Source organism: Lonchura striata, chromosome 5, assembly GCF_046129695.1.
Source record: "Lonchura striata isolate bLonStr1 chromosome 5, bLonStr1.mat, whole genome shotgun sequence".
Taxonomy (NCBI): Eukaryota; Metazoa; Chordata; class Aves; order Passeriformes; family Estrildidae; genus Lonchura; species Lonchura striata.
This window is the reverse complement of record NC_134607.1, coordinates 9,161,252-9,175,036: the sequence shown is the minus strand read 5'-3', so window position 1 is coordinate 9,175,036 and position 13,785 is coordinate 9,161,252. Positions and strand designations below refer to the sequence as shown.

General features: G+C 38.2%; 1 long non-coding RNA gene across 1 annotated transcript in view; it reads left to right on the top strand.

Moving 5' to 3' along the window:
- LOC110472996 (uncharacterized) overlaps positions 1-11,886 on the top strand; it is a 22,981-nt gene extending 11,095 nt beyond the window's left edge. The window contains exon 3 of the long non-coding RNA XR_002465798.3: positions 11,725-11,886. This is a non-coding gene — a long non-coding RNA (uncharacterized LOC110472996). The remainder of the gene's footprint in view (positions 1-11,724) is intronic.
- Positions 11,887-13,785: the final 1,899 nt, after the last annotated feature.

Below are 13,785 nucleotides of genomic sequence, written 5' to 3'. Positions count from 1 at the left end.
TGTCTGGAAAGGTGCCCTCAGATTCAAAACAGATCAGTTCAGAGGGTCTTTGTATTTTGCTACTAATTATTACTTATTTTTGGCAGGACACCTCGGTGAGGCAGATTCTTGCTTCTTCACCAGAATTTGACCCTCTAGATTTTTTAAATGGGTGACCAAATTTTGAGAAGGGCTGTGTCAGTAGGGGCATTGAGAAAATGTGGATTTGTGTGTAATACTAAAGAAAGAAACTGGTTTAAGACTGCCAATTGGAATTCTTGTTCTAACAGAAAATGACTAATTTTTAATAGATATTATTTTTTAGACTTTTACTATTCAAGAGTTCTGTATTTTACCCCTTCTGAGTATTATTAATACTGTGAATTTTATACCCCTTGTACTTTATCTGTCTGCCTTGTGCCTTTTTCTGCCCTCTTAATTTTCCAAAAAGAAAAAAAAAGAGGGGGAAACAATGAATCTTAATCATTCTGAAAGGGAAGAGTTTCTCGGTGTCTTATTTTAGTATACATTCCTTGTTGAGTTAGTTTTGATTATTTTTCTTTTCAAGTTAATTAAAACCAATTAATTTTTCTTTGAACGTTTTTATTTAAGCAAAAAAATATTAATAATATCTCCTGTGGAAAAGACTAAGTTTTATCTACAACACTTGTTTTTTATCAATTTTGGGTAAACTGGTTTATTTTGAGATACAGCTCTTTTTTTTAAAAGCCTAAGCAAAGTAGAACAGCAATGTGTAGTCACAAAAAAAAAAAAAAAAAAAAAAAAAAAAAAAAAAAAGAAAATTGGTTATTTGTTGTCAACTCCATCTGTTCAGAACCTCTAGGATTGGTGGTTGCCAATAAATGCAGGAGAGTGGATTTTGTCCCAGAGACTGTGGAGGGGTCTTGTTCAGAGAGGTAAATCAGGAGGGGAAGAGAAACCACCAGAAGAAATCTGGGTGATGTGGCAACACTAATCCATGAGATAGGAACAGGAGGTGAGGGTGGGAGGAAACACTGCAGACGTTTTAAATGTGGGCAGCTTGAATGTGGGAAGAAGGAGCCAAATATTAGTTAGCTAGTGTTCAACTGCAGGAGGATTTAGCAGGCAAATCTGTGAGAAAACAGAAGAATTTGAATACCAGCTAAGAAAATAGTTTGCAACCGAGTTCTATTTAGACAGCTGCACAATAGGACACACAATAGTTTAAAAATTAACTGTGCTGCAGTGTGTGTGTGTGGGTGAGTATAAATGGCAATAAAGCACAGGAGTGTTCCTTTCATACCTGTGTCTCTGAGATCTGATGCAGATGTATAACTGATATTTTCATTCTGCAAATGTCTATATGTAGGAAGGAAATGTAGCTGGTTAAGAGGCCATAAGCAGTTTTAAAATGCTTTCTTGCAGGTCTGTAGGAACTTAGTGATTTTGAATGCTGAGTAAGAAGATATTCCCCCTGTGAATGTGATTGAGGTAGCCATTAAGCTTAAAGTTCAGGGTTTAAATAGAGGACCTTTGTATAATGTTTTCTGGAAAATGGATACTCTCCTGCAAAGTGTTGGTTTGAAATACAGGAAAGATAATGACCCATGCATATACATGTTGGATAAGTGACTGGGGTTTATAGGATGTGGGTATGAGGCCTTGTGCATTCCTCTCAAATGCTGCTAAAAATGCTGTAGTGTCAATCTCCTTGTTTAAGGACAAAAAGCAGTGTCTGTTTTTCAGTGTCCTCAGAGATGAGTGCGTGTCTTTTACTGTTATTTTCTGGATACAAACAGCTGGAGTGAAATTTCACATGGAGGTAAATGTAAAGACAGGTATCCCAGACATTTCTGCTTCCAGCCTTGGGGAGGAGAAATAGGTTTTGCCCCTGCTGGAGATTCTCATGTGGGTCTTCCCCATACTTTGGGCAAGAAGAAGCATCAGTCCTTGCAGCCACTCTGCTGTGCTCTGCAGGAGCTGGGACAGTGTGGCTCACACAGGGAAGATGGGCTGGCACAGGGCACAGCTTTGGGGTGGTGGAGGTGGGTGCTGTGAGCGTGACCAGACTTTCTGAAATGTGTAATATTTTACAGAATATGTCCTTAGAGTAAGCAATCCCACAGTGCCTGGGATCCCAAGGAACAGGTTAAGGCCATGGCTACAGGTTTAAGTTCTTTGATGGAAGCTATGGCCTGCTGGATGGCAAGGTATGCAGGTGTGCAGCTTCAAAAAAATCTTATTATGAAGATGAGATGCCATTACATTAGTTATTGTGGCCCAAGACATGTTTCAAGCACCTTCAGATGTTTCAGGCTGCAGCCTGAAAATTAATACCTTAAATAGTGGTATGATAGTAATGTACAATAAATTCAGCTCGTAACCAGCTATGAAGTAGATGGGATAATTGAAGGGTCAAAAAACCCCTAAACTTAGTAATGTGGGATTTACATTAGCTTTTCTTGCAGTTTGGGGCTACTGATTCAAGACATAAGACATCAATTTTAAGGGTATTTCTTCTAAATTATGTTTCATTTCACACCCCAATATGAATTTGCCTTAATTTTCTATTTTTGTTGCTCTGTGGGGAAATACTTTTGTTTTTGTTGTTCAGTTTAATCAAAATGTTTTCCTGAATATGTGATGTGTCCAAAGTATTTTCATCTATGTTTTGAACAGCACTCAAAAGTTAGTAGGGCACTGTATCCTTTCAGCTCCGTCTTCTACCTCGTTGTAGTTCTCTAAAATCAGTGTGATAATATGACTCTGTTATAGAGCAGTTACTTTACAGTGATCTTAGTCACAGATACAGAGAGTCATTATCATTTAGGTGGGGGAAGAACTCAGGGGTCCCACCTCCTGCTCCAAGCAGGGTGAGCATGGAATTCAGACCAGTTGCAGCCCTGGGCTTTGTCCAGCTGGTTAAAGTTGAAAACCAAGGTTGAAAAATCAAAGCAACAGTGCTGTGGAAGACAGGAAGCCATTAGTACTGGTAATTGGGGACAAAAATATTTTACATTTTAGTGACTTAGCATGTTTAAGCTTAGCACAGGCTCATTCTCTTATCTCATGATGCTGTGCTAAAATCATCTTGGTGAAGCAGGTGGCCAAGAAGGGTGTCAGCAAAGAAGCAGCTGCACTCTCATCGTTTAGTCTCAGAAGTGCCTTCCACTTCCTTATTAGAGGGGCACACAGGGCAGCGATGCTGTGTTGGAAGGACTCCCCCCAACCCCGGTTTGCTGGGGCCACAGCTTGCCTTTGGAGCTGGAACTTAGCCTGCCCCCTCCCCAACTCCCACACACTCCGGCTCTTCCCTTTCTGTGGCACTGTTTTTCATGTATTGCCCCATTAAAACACTTTTCTTTGTTAGGGAGTTCTCATTCCTCTTTAATTATGTCCTCCAGAGTGGCATTCAAGGATAGGTTATTTTCCTTCTTTGTAGAGGATGTGGAATAATTTTCCCAAGGCAGTTTTAACTTCCCCTTTCCTTTAGTAATCCTAGTGTTTTAAATTACTCCTTTAATCACCGTCTCAAAGTAATCACCATGCAATAACCTGTCCTGTGATTCTGACTCAGGAATAAGAACTTCCCCTTTTCTGTGGCAGAGGAGGTGACTGAGAAATGACCATTTTGTGTTTTGCTTTTAAAACCTTTTATTAATTGTGTCTTTCTTTGTTTCACCTACTTTTTAAGGAGGAGGGATAATGTTTCCCGGATGCTTCAAATTTCCCTACTTGTTTTAGGGTTTTTGATTAACTCCTCAGTTTTAATGATTATCATCCTCTGCAGAATTCGCTTCCATTAAGAACCATCTTTTCCAGATCTGATTAAACTCTCTTTCTTTAGCTCTTGTTGAGCCCTTTGTGATATGTGGAATCCAGCAGGGCTACAATTAACCAGCTCTGCTCCTCAGAGAGTAGTTTGAAACCACCTTTTTAAAAAAACCTATGGAAAAGAATTAAATGTGTGGTCTCCATCTCTGTGAAATGGCAATGCTCATGATAACAGATATCACACTTTTCTAAGAATACGTGGGACAGAGTTTTTGTTTTGCCTACACAACCAGTTCAGCATATTCTTTCCTATGTGGGCTTCAGTTTCATTCTTTTCTCTAACTTTGCTTTCATGGATCCCAAAGAAAGAGAAGTAGTTGATAGGGATGTTCAACATTTGTTGCCGGACTCTAGCTTTTGCACTGCAATGACAAATGACAAGTTTTGGCATGAGATAATGCCAGGACACCTGGTTCAGAAAATTTCAGATACATTGTGATTTCTTTCCTCTTTTTTTCTGCAGCTTACACTCACAGTTCATTATTTCAATTTAGTAAATGTTTAGCTTTTTCCATAGGATGGCAGCTTTACATGGAATGTGGATGGTGCTGAAATGAATGGGGAACGTCTCTGTGAATGAGCCATGAAGGCAGAAAGTAAAACTGTAAAACTTGCTTTTGCAGATGACAAGGAATTGTTCCCAGACTATTCCCAGTAAAGAATGTACTGAAGGTAGAATCCACCTTACCTACTGATTGAAACAATGAAATAAAACCATTTGGAAGGACATGGGAATGTGCAGTGGAATAGCTTGTGCTAGCATGGTGTTAATGCTTCTGTCCTCTCTATACTTTTGGTTTCACAAATAAAAAGATGTGGTGGAGGGTAACCTGGGACTTGGCCTCTCTTAAAGTGAGGAAGAACCAGTCCTAGATTAAAAGCTGATTGGTAATTAATGAATCAGTAACAACTACTGGTAAAGTGATTTTTGACACTGAAAGACCTATCAGTAACAACTACTGGTAAAGTGATTTTTGACACTGAAAGACCTATTTCCCAACCAGCTGTTGGTTTTGCCCCAGTTTACTGAGGCAAAACTTACTAAATCCCACTACAAGAAAGCCAAGCAGGCCAAGCCTTTCAAATCAGAGATAGTGTCTGAGAATGTTGGCTGAAGACCTGATCAGACTCAATATACACATGCACAGGAAACAGCTGTGCTGGAGAGCACAGGACAGTCACTCATGCCCAGATTTTCAGAAAAGGGATAGAGTTCACATCATACTAGCCAGTTGTGAAAAATCCCACCCTTAAAAATAGGCAAATAAATAAAAAAAAAGAGCAAAGGAAGATATAGGGTTATATTGCTCACTGGAACTCTTCTAATGCAAAAAAAAAAAAAAAAATCTCTACAATAATTTTTTATATATTATACTTTGTTTCAGTAATCCAGATATTCAGGGTAGGATCATAGTCTTGTGTGCATAAGCAAAAGCTGGGAGAATGAACCCATTCCAGAAATGAAATTTGGTGGCTAATAGCTTCAAGCTCTGAAATGGGTAACTTTTAGAAGAAGCAGATGGCTAATAATGAGGCAAAATTTATGTGTGATCACATGATTACATTTAACTTTTAGAAAATAGTTTCTTTTGATGTTATTGCATATGTTTTCTATGAAACACTGTCTTGTGGTCACTGTGACTTTGAGCCAATAGAAACTGACACTGCGACCACCCTGTGCTTTCCCTCCCATATCCTCACTCCTGTGCAGTCATTTCTGCACCAACACTTCTGTGGTTTAAGAAGTGAACTGGATCTCAGAAACTGAGATGACTTAAAATAACAGGAGAAAATATTAACTGAAAATAAGCATTTCTAGTGAGAGTTAAAGCCACGGTTCATCTCCCCTCCCTGGTCCAGTTCAGATAACCCTCTTTGTTTGTAGTTGCCAACACAGTGTGGGGTCAAAGAATTGGTGGGGCAGATGGGACATGGAACCCACAGTTACTTTCTTCTAATGGTACTGTGGGAAGAAGACTCTGGAAGCGGTGACCTAATTAAAATGCTGAGGCTCTGAGCCAAGTTAAATTTCTTGGCAGTATTGGCAGTATATAAGGTTTGGTTTGCTGGTTTTTTTTTTTTGGGTTTTGTTTTGTTTTGTTTTGTTTTTTGTTTGTTTGTTTTTTTTGTTTTTGTTTTTGTTTTTTGCTTCCTCTTGTGTTATTTGTCTGGTGTTTATTTTGTTGTTTTGTTTTTATTTTTAATTTTTTTTTAGGTAAATGACTGCCTTGAGAATATTGGGTTAAAAATTCATCATTGGTTTTCTTCCACTTAAAATATAATCTCCATTCATACCTGTACCTCAAATTTTGAAGCTCCAAAGTAACCCTAAGGTTATGGGTGCATGTCAAAAGTAAGTAACTGAGCAACAATGAACAGAGAGGGGTCAAGATATCCAAGTTCAGCAGACATGTTGCAGCAGTGACTCAGGAGGACAGCACATTAGTAAATTAGGCTTTTGCCAGATGTAAAAGCTGATCCTTTTTCAATTGGGTATCATCTGAAAGGTCAAGAAGTAATGAAGCATGGGCGCACAGATCCCCTATTGCCATGTGTTGCTACAAACTCTCATCTTGTAAGGCACTGGCAGTTACAAGGCACCAAAGACAATAAACCAGCATCCTGGGGTGTCCTAGTGCAGGTCAGTGCTCAAAAGAGCATTCTGAAAAAAATGACAATGGGTGGAAGAGTAAACAAGGGGCATTTTGTGCTAAATTCCTTAATTTTATGGTTTTAGTGTATTTGTAATTTTCTGATATTTCACATTCCAGGGCTCTCCTGTGATGCAACTGAGAGCTGTTTACTCTTGAATAATTATCAAAAGATCAGAAGCCAAATACTCTTTTGATTTACACCAGAACTTATTAAGCTACCTCTGTTGATTTTTAGCTAATTTGGAGGCACTCCAAGTGCATACTGGTGTAACTGACAGGAGAATTTGGCCCTGTATCTCTACAAGAAATAATTTCCTAGATGGATAGGAGTCCTGGTACCAAGGTAAATGTGACAGAAAATCTGTGATTAGGTTGGATTGACTTCTACACTGGAAACCTTTTTTGTAAATACTATGTATAAATACTAGAAAAATGCTGTTTGTTTTATATATCTGTGGATAAACACAATTTTATTAGAGCTACCAATATGTAATAAGAGAAGTAGCCATTTTAAGGAACAAGTGTCTTATAGCAGCCCCCACAAAATAAGGGAAGGAATAAAACAATCTTAAAATATTGTTGAAAAAGGAGTTCCATGTTACCACTAAAGGTAGACCTGGTTTTCTTTTTCTGAGGACTTTAAACTTCTAGATCTTGGTTCTTCAAAGTGCATCCTCTCTAATATTAAAAAAAAATCAGTAAGAATCACACTTTTCCCTTAGGAATGATCCAATATTTCACACCACTTCTTGAATCAGAGGTCAGATTTAGGGCCACCTTTCCTAAGTATTTTAATCAAGGCTTATCATATGTGATCAAGTGATTCCTTGTCTATGTAGATGCTTGTATTGCATAGTCTAATTGCTGTTTCCTAATTTTGAGACAAAAAAGACAAAAACCAGAAGTGTTTCTTACATGTTTTTAAGCCACCAGTGAGTCAATAAATTATTGCAACCACTCATTATTTTCTGAACTTCTGCTTGCCTCAAAATGGAGAAAAGGATGGGAACAAGCTTAATTGCTTAGACTTGGACACATTAATACGATTCAAATTAATGTTTTCTCTTCCTTATGAATTCAGATTGAATATTCATAAGAGTTTTTCAGGGGCTCTGAACAACTGCTGTACTTCTGTAATTGGTTTTTGGGCTTTTTTGTACAGTAATGTCAGCATTTCTAAGTTCAACAGCCAGTGGTTATTTCTGCTTCTTGATTGTAGATGAATCATACCTTCCAGTTGTGTTGGGATCAGTTCCTCATCTATTGAGATCATTGCAAAGTCCCAAACCTTAGTGAAGCTATCTTACTTTTCCACAGATGTTGACATATACACCACTTCTTCTGTCTCTTCTTAGTCTCTGCTTTCCTGCTCTCCTGCAAATCAGGTTCCAAGTTCCCATTTGCTACTGAAAGTAATGGAAACTTTCCCTTAGGACCAATACTCCTCCTCATTTTGTCCTTGATGGAAAGTAAACCAAATCCCATCAACACCCTTAGCATGGTGTGCAAGTTACAACCAAGCACAGAAAACTTAATCTGCGTGACCTGGATATTTATGCAATACAGACTTTATCAGTAAAGTATCTCTCTGCTGAAGGCCAGAGCATCTAAAGATTTTTTCTACAACATTAGTTGCCTGCCTGTTAGCTTTTTAATTATGTGGAATGGCCTGTGAAGTGTTCACACCTCTGCCAACAGCAGTTAGGCACTCCAGAGCCCCACTGAAGTCATCGCTGGAAGTCAGGAGCTCCATATGGAGCTTCACTGTCATACAGGATTAGTCAAAAGTTCCTACCTTTACTTTCTACTCTGTTTTCATGCTCTGAGTATTTATTCCACATGAGTTTTACCCCAGTCAGCTGTTTTAGCCCCAACATATTCTCATTCCCCAGCAACACAACCTTAGACCCCACAAATAACAGTATAAGTCAAAAGTAATGTGATGGCAGACATGAATCATAACATTTGAGACAGCATCTCTGCCTGAATCTGTGATTCATTCTGATTTATTGACAAGAAAACATGGCAAAAACTTTCTGCCGTTTGCATTGGCTCCTTTTATTTTTAAAATCCATTGCTGGTAACTAAGTTGCAGCCTATTTATGATCAGAACTCTACAGTGGTTTACCTGTACTGTCAAGTACCGGTGAAAGCCACTCTTGTGTGCAACAAAAACACTTACTAATCCATACTGTTGCCTTGAGACTGAAGGGTTATTTCAAAATTAACCTTGACTTCAGCACAGGGTCTGTTAAATTGTGTTCAGTTTCTGTGCATATGTTTTAGTGCAGACATCCTAGTGTACGAATAAACTCTGTGTCTGGTAAACTTGGGACCTTCCAAATGCAGTTTGATATTATGCAAGATCTTGTTAACTTTATCTATGTTTCACTGCCTTTTCTGCAGAAAGGAAGAAGGGGAAATTGGATCAAGGTCTTAGTTTACAAGTATTCATCAACAGCGTGGAAAAAAAGAATCAAAGCCACATTAATAAACTAAATATTACCTCCCACTGATCGCTGGCTACCAGGCAGATAGAGTTCTTTCTGATGGACTCCTAAGAGGGTCTTCAATAAAGTAAAATATTGGGCTTGACGTTTCTCCTGCTTGCTGCCAGGAAGGTCTAAATTGAGTCCCAGTTGTTTTTCAGATTAATCCATTTGAGAGTATAGAATCTGGCAAGAGTATTTTACAACTTTTTGAAAATGTGTTTAAGCTTAATGTAGTTTTGGGTATTTCATGTATGTGTGCTTAATTATAAAACACTCATCTCCTATGAAGTACAAGGTATTAGCATGAATGCCTAAAGAGACTTGGTAGAAATAAGCAAGTGCAGCAGCAAAAGCAGTGCTCAGCTTGAACGAGGGACAGAGCCAAAGCATCTGCAGTGCTTTTCTGAAACCTTGCCATGTTTTAAAAGTGATGACTGCTCCTGCAGTACGCCTGTTCCTGGGGGCCTGGTTCTTCTTGTTTACACCAGTTTTAGCTCAGTTGACTTGAGAATTATTATATTCCTGTAAATCAAGAGAAGGAGGAGACTTTGGCTCAGTCTTTGCTGTCAGTTGGAGAAATATAACTCTCCTGTGCGGACTGTAAAGAAATCTGAGCATAGGAAAAAAACAGTTAAAGAGTTTAGAGGCTATCTTCAGTTACAAACCCCTTCTTTTGAAGTTTGGTGAAGGATGTGGCAGTAGCACATGTAAAGGAGTGCTCATCTTTATGAGCAATTAGCTTTTAAGCACTACATGACTGCACTGTGGCTTACAACTGGTATGATCTAGACCTGGCTGTTAGTTTTTCAACCCAATGTTTTTCCTTAAAAAAACCCCTCCACTCCTTAATGAAGCTGAAGTTGCTTTCTCTTGAAAGGCATTGGCTTTGACTGAATTTTTGAAGGGGAGACTTTTTCATGGAGGCTTGAATTTTGAGAGGAAATAAAACCTCATTGCGGAAGGGAAAACCTCCTCCTGGTTGGATGAGCTGCAGGTGGGGGGAAACATGGTGAGAAGAGGGTTTTGTACACTCTCACATGCCAGGTAAAACTGCAAAAAACCACACAAGTGGTCATTCTGATATCCTCTTCCTCCCTGATCTCCTGTTCTCCGTGTTGTCATCCTGAATGGGAGGTGGTAAGGAGTTTTTGCCTTTAACATGTCTAAGACTCACTTTTGGTGAGTCTTAGACATGTTAAAGCTCTCTTTAGCATAAAAATATTCAGAGACAATTCTTAGTGTGCTGTCTATCTCTGTGCTAGAAGCCTGTGGATCACCAAAATGGTCCTGCTTGAGTTCTGATCCTCTGGGTATTCTGGGTCGTTTCAGACACCTACCATCATTCCTCAGGTTATCCGATGCTTCTTCAACTTACACCAGAAAACTGTTCCAGCTTCTCCAACTCTCTTTTCTTTGTTTTTGGGGCTTTCACAAATACCAGTTTTGCTCTGTGTATACAGCCTAATATATATACATGCAAATAGGACAAGGTGCATTATATCTATAATTAATATGTAGTTTGTAAAAATCATCTACTACTTCCTGTTCTGAATGAGGATAGACACCAAAGGCCCCAACAAAATGTATCACAGCTCACTACTTGTTCTGGCCATAGTAGCATGTAATTCTTGTAAAGGCAACCAAACAAAATTTGTCAAGGTTACCAAACTTCCTTCTGCTGGAAGCATAGCCAGTCTCTGATGCTGGTACTCTGCCAGTGACATCTGACAGCAGAGTATAACAAATAATCTAATGCTGATCACAAAAAATAGCAGGGAGAGATGGGGTTTATGTAAATTAATTTAGTTTTTAGAATTAATTCTTTGGCATGACTGGCAAGTGAAATCGTAGAGGATTTTTCCTTCTCTGGCTCTCGGATGAGTTTAGCACAGCACAATTGTTAGCCCTATAAAAATTACTCCACTATGGGAGCACACTTACTGCATGATCAATCCTATCACATTGATGCAAATAGAACAAGGTTGAATTGGCACACAGCATGGCAGGGTAGGAACAGCCAAAAAGGAAAATGGTCTGAAATCCCATGGGGAATGACTGTACACATGGCTATACAATAGAGTAAATATCTGCTCAAAGACAATGAGAAGCAGGGTACTCTCTTTTGCTTCCAAAACATAAGAGACATTTCTCACAATTATGACATCAAAAGACCAAATGTGTCCTTGGACATAATGTATTATTAATTGTGGTTTAGGTTTGAATGATTTGAAAGTGTGATAAGATACCTGAAAATGTTGGATAAGCATATATTGGAAATATTATTTCAATTACACAATAGATTTTCATCAAGTGCCTATAAGAATGGTTACTGGAAAATTAGCTACTGGTTATATTTTGAAAACAGAGTTGAGCTTGACATATAAACAGAAATAAATTTTATAATTTTGTGGCTTTTTTGCTGACTCCTCAAGGCATTGCAGATTTTATTTTAATCTGACAGACCTTAATGGCTTTTAGAAAAATGTTTTATGAAGAAAATCTCAAGTCATTGCCCAAGAAAACCAGTCCAAGATTATTCTACCATCTGTGGGCAACTTGGATGCACACAGACATTAATCTATCTACTGGTCATGTCTCGGGTTTACTAACGAAAAAGCTCTTTTATTAAAAATGCCACTTTCTGATCCTTATTGCTCAGGAGGGCTTAAGCCATAATGTGACATCTGTTGGCTCAACCAATTATGTATAAGGCATTTTTGATGCAATGGTTTTGTTAGAACATGCCAAAATCATTGAAACTTTAATTGGAAAAATTTTCACAGGTCCAGATTTTAATTTCCAGCGAGAGTGGGAAGAAGAGGAGAACAGAGTTCATTCATTTCAGAAGAGTCAGTAGTTAAGACATCCATCTGCTGTGAGAAGCCAGATTCATATGCCTGTTCTGCCATTTTCATCTTCGTGTGAGTTGTTAGAATAAAGATTTTAGAGCAGCCTGACCTGGTGAGTAAAACTGATATAGGAATTAAAAAAAAAAAATGGAAGGGGCTTATTTTGCATTAGACAGCAAATAAAATGGACATGCATGGCAAAATAAGCCTGTTTGACTGCACTTTAAGCAGCCTGGATAAGTCCTGAAATAGGCTGAGGTGAAGTTATTGTGGAGATGGTAGTGCAAGAAGGAAGAAAATATATTCTTAATGTAACAGTAGAGAATTGACCTGACAGTACTACTCTTGAACTATGAATACCACTATAAACACAAGTCAGGGATTCCTTCTGAGCACAGAGTATTCACAAGCAGCTTTTTTAGGTCACAAGCACCTGAAGACCCAAGTTAGAGCCATGAAAGTCAGCACAAGTGTGTCAAGGTTCCCCTAAATGCAGACAAAACAACCTCTAATCAGATAAAATAATCAGGAAAATATTCCTGATGCTATAGAAGATATCTAAAGCACTGAGCTGTGTTTTGGTGCACCTGTACTAGGGTTTTAGCCCTAACCAGGCCAATGGGTTGACATAGAAATCTTAGTCCATACCCCTCATGGTGTCCACTTATGGTGAGGTCTCCAACCATAGAAATTGATTCCCTTCAGATGAAACTAAACTGAGGTATGTTTAGGAGCATGCTTAATGGGCTGTATCTAGGGCCTTGCTTAATGGACATCAACCATAAATAGAAAATCAGAGCGCAGGTTAGGGCTACTTACTACCTATGTTGGCTATAAACCAGAACCAGAGTTTACCAAATGTCAGATTTCATTTATTATTCTATGCTATTCATTAGTTCTGAGTTTTTCAGATGTAGACACATTTTCCTTAATTGAGTACTCATAGATGACCACTTCAAAACCACAGAACTATATTTTTCTAAGCAAAAGTTTATCACACACATTGAAAAGGGTGTTCTAACTTTATAGAAGTGCCTTTTTATACTGCCCCAGAGCCATATTTGCAGTGTTTTTTCCAATGATTTTGGTCTCTGATCCTGAATGCTTTGTATGGACCATGAAAGTTAAGGAAGGTGAGCTTCTGGTCTTGTCTCTTGAAGTGTTTGATATACTGCCTTGGACAGAAGATGCATTGAACATACTCCAGGCCAGCAAAGGAGGTTAGAAGCTGGTTACATTCAAAAAGTACAAGCCTGTTACGGAAGGACTGCTTCAAAGCAGAAATTATTAATTCCTTATTTCTTAGACTTTGACAAACACAGAGATTTATTTGGAAAAAAAATAAAAATGGAGCTGGTGACGGTGGCCCATCCCTAGGGCCACATGAGAACTGTATTCAGCATAATCATGATATTTCTTTAAAAGTTTCTAAATAGGGTAGTAGCCCAGTTGTCTGAGAAACTAAGGACCTATATATATATATATATATGAGAATAAGTGAAACATCATAAATAAAAAAAATTTGACATCATATGTAACATAAATTATACAGAAACAAGATTTGCATGAAACATTTCTAGCAGTATGTATGAACCCAAGGGACGGAAAAGAAGGTGTAGTTAATAATGCTCATTAATTACAAAAGTTTTTTACATCTAAGTTTTCTTGTGTCCTACATTCTAGACAGCTGCCTACTTTGAAGCATAATTTTTATCAGATAGTTCTATGCCTTTTTTGTTATGGTGAATAAACTTGTAGCAACTGTGACGTTCATGTGATTCCTATTCCCATTGGAGGATGAAGTTTCCTTTGGTGAAATGAGATTCTGGCAAAAAAGGCTATTAATAAATGTAACTTCTTATGCGTAGCAAACTATTTTGTGTACTTGCAGCATGGGGAATTCTTCAAATGGTTTTCTTTTATGAATAATTGTAAATTTAATGTTGGCATCAATAACTTCTTTAAATGGCTCATTCTATATCTGAGTTACACACT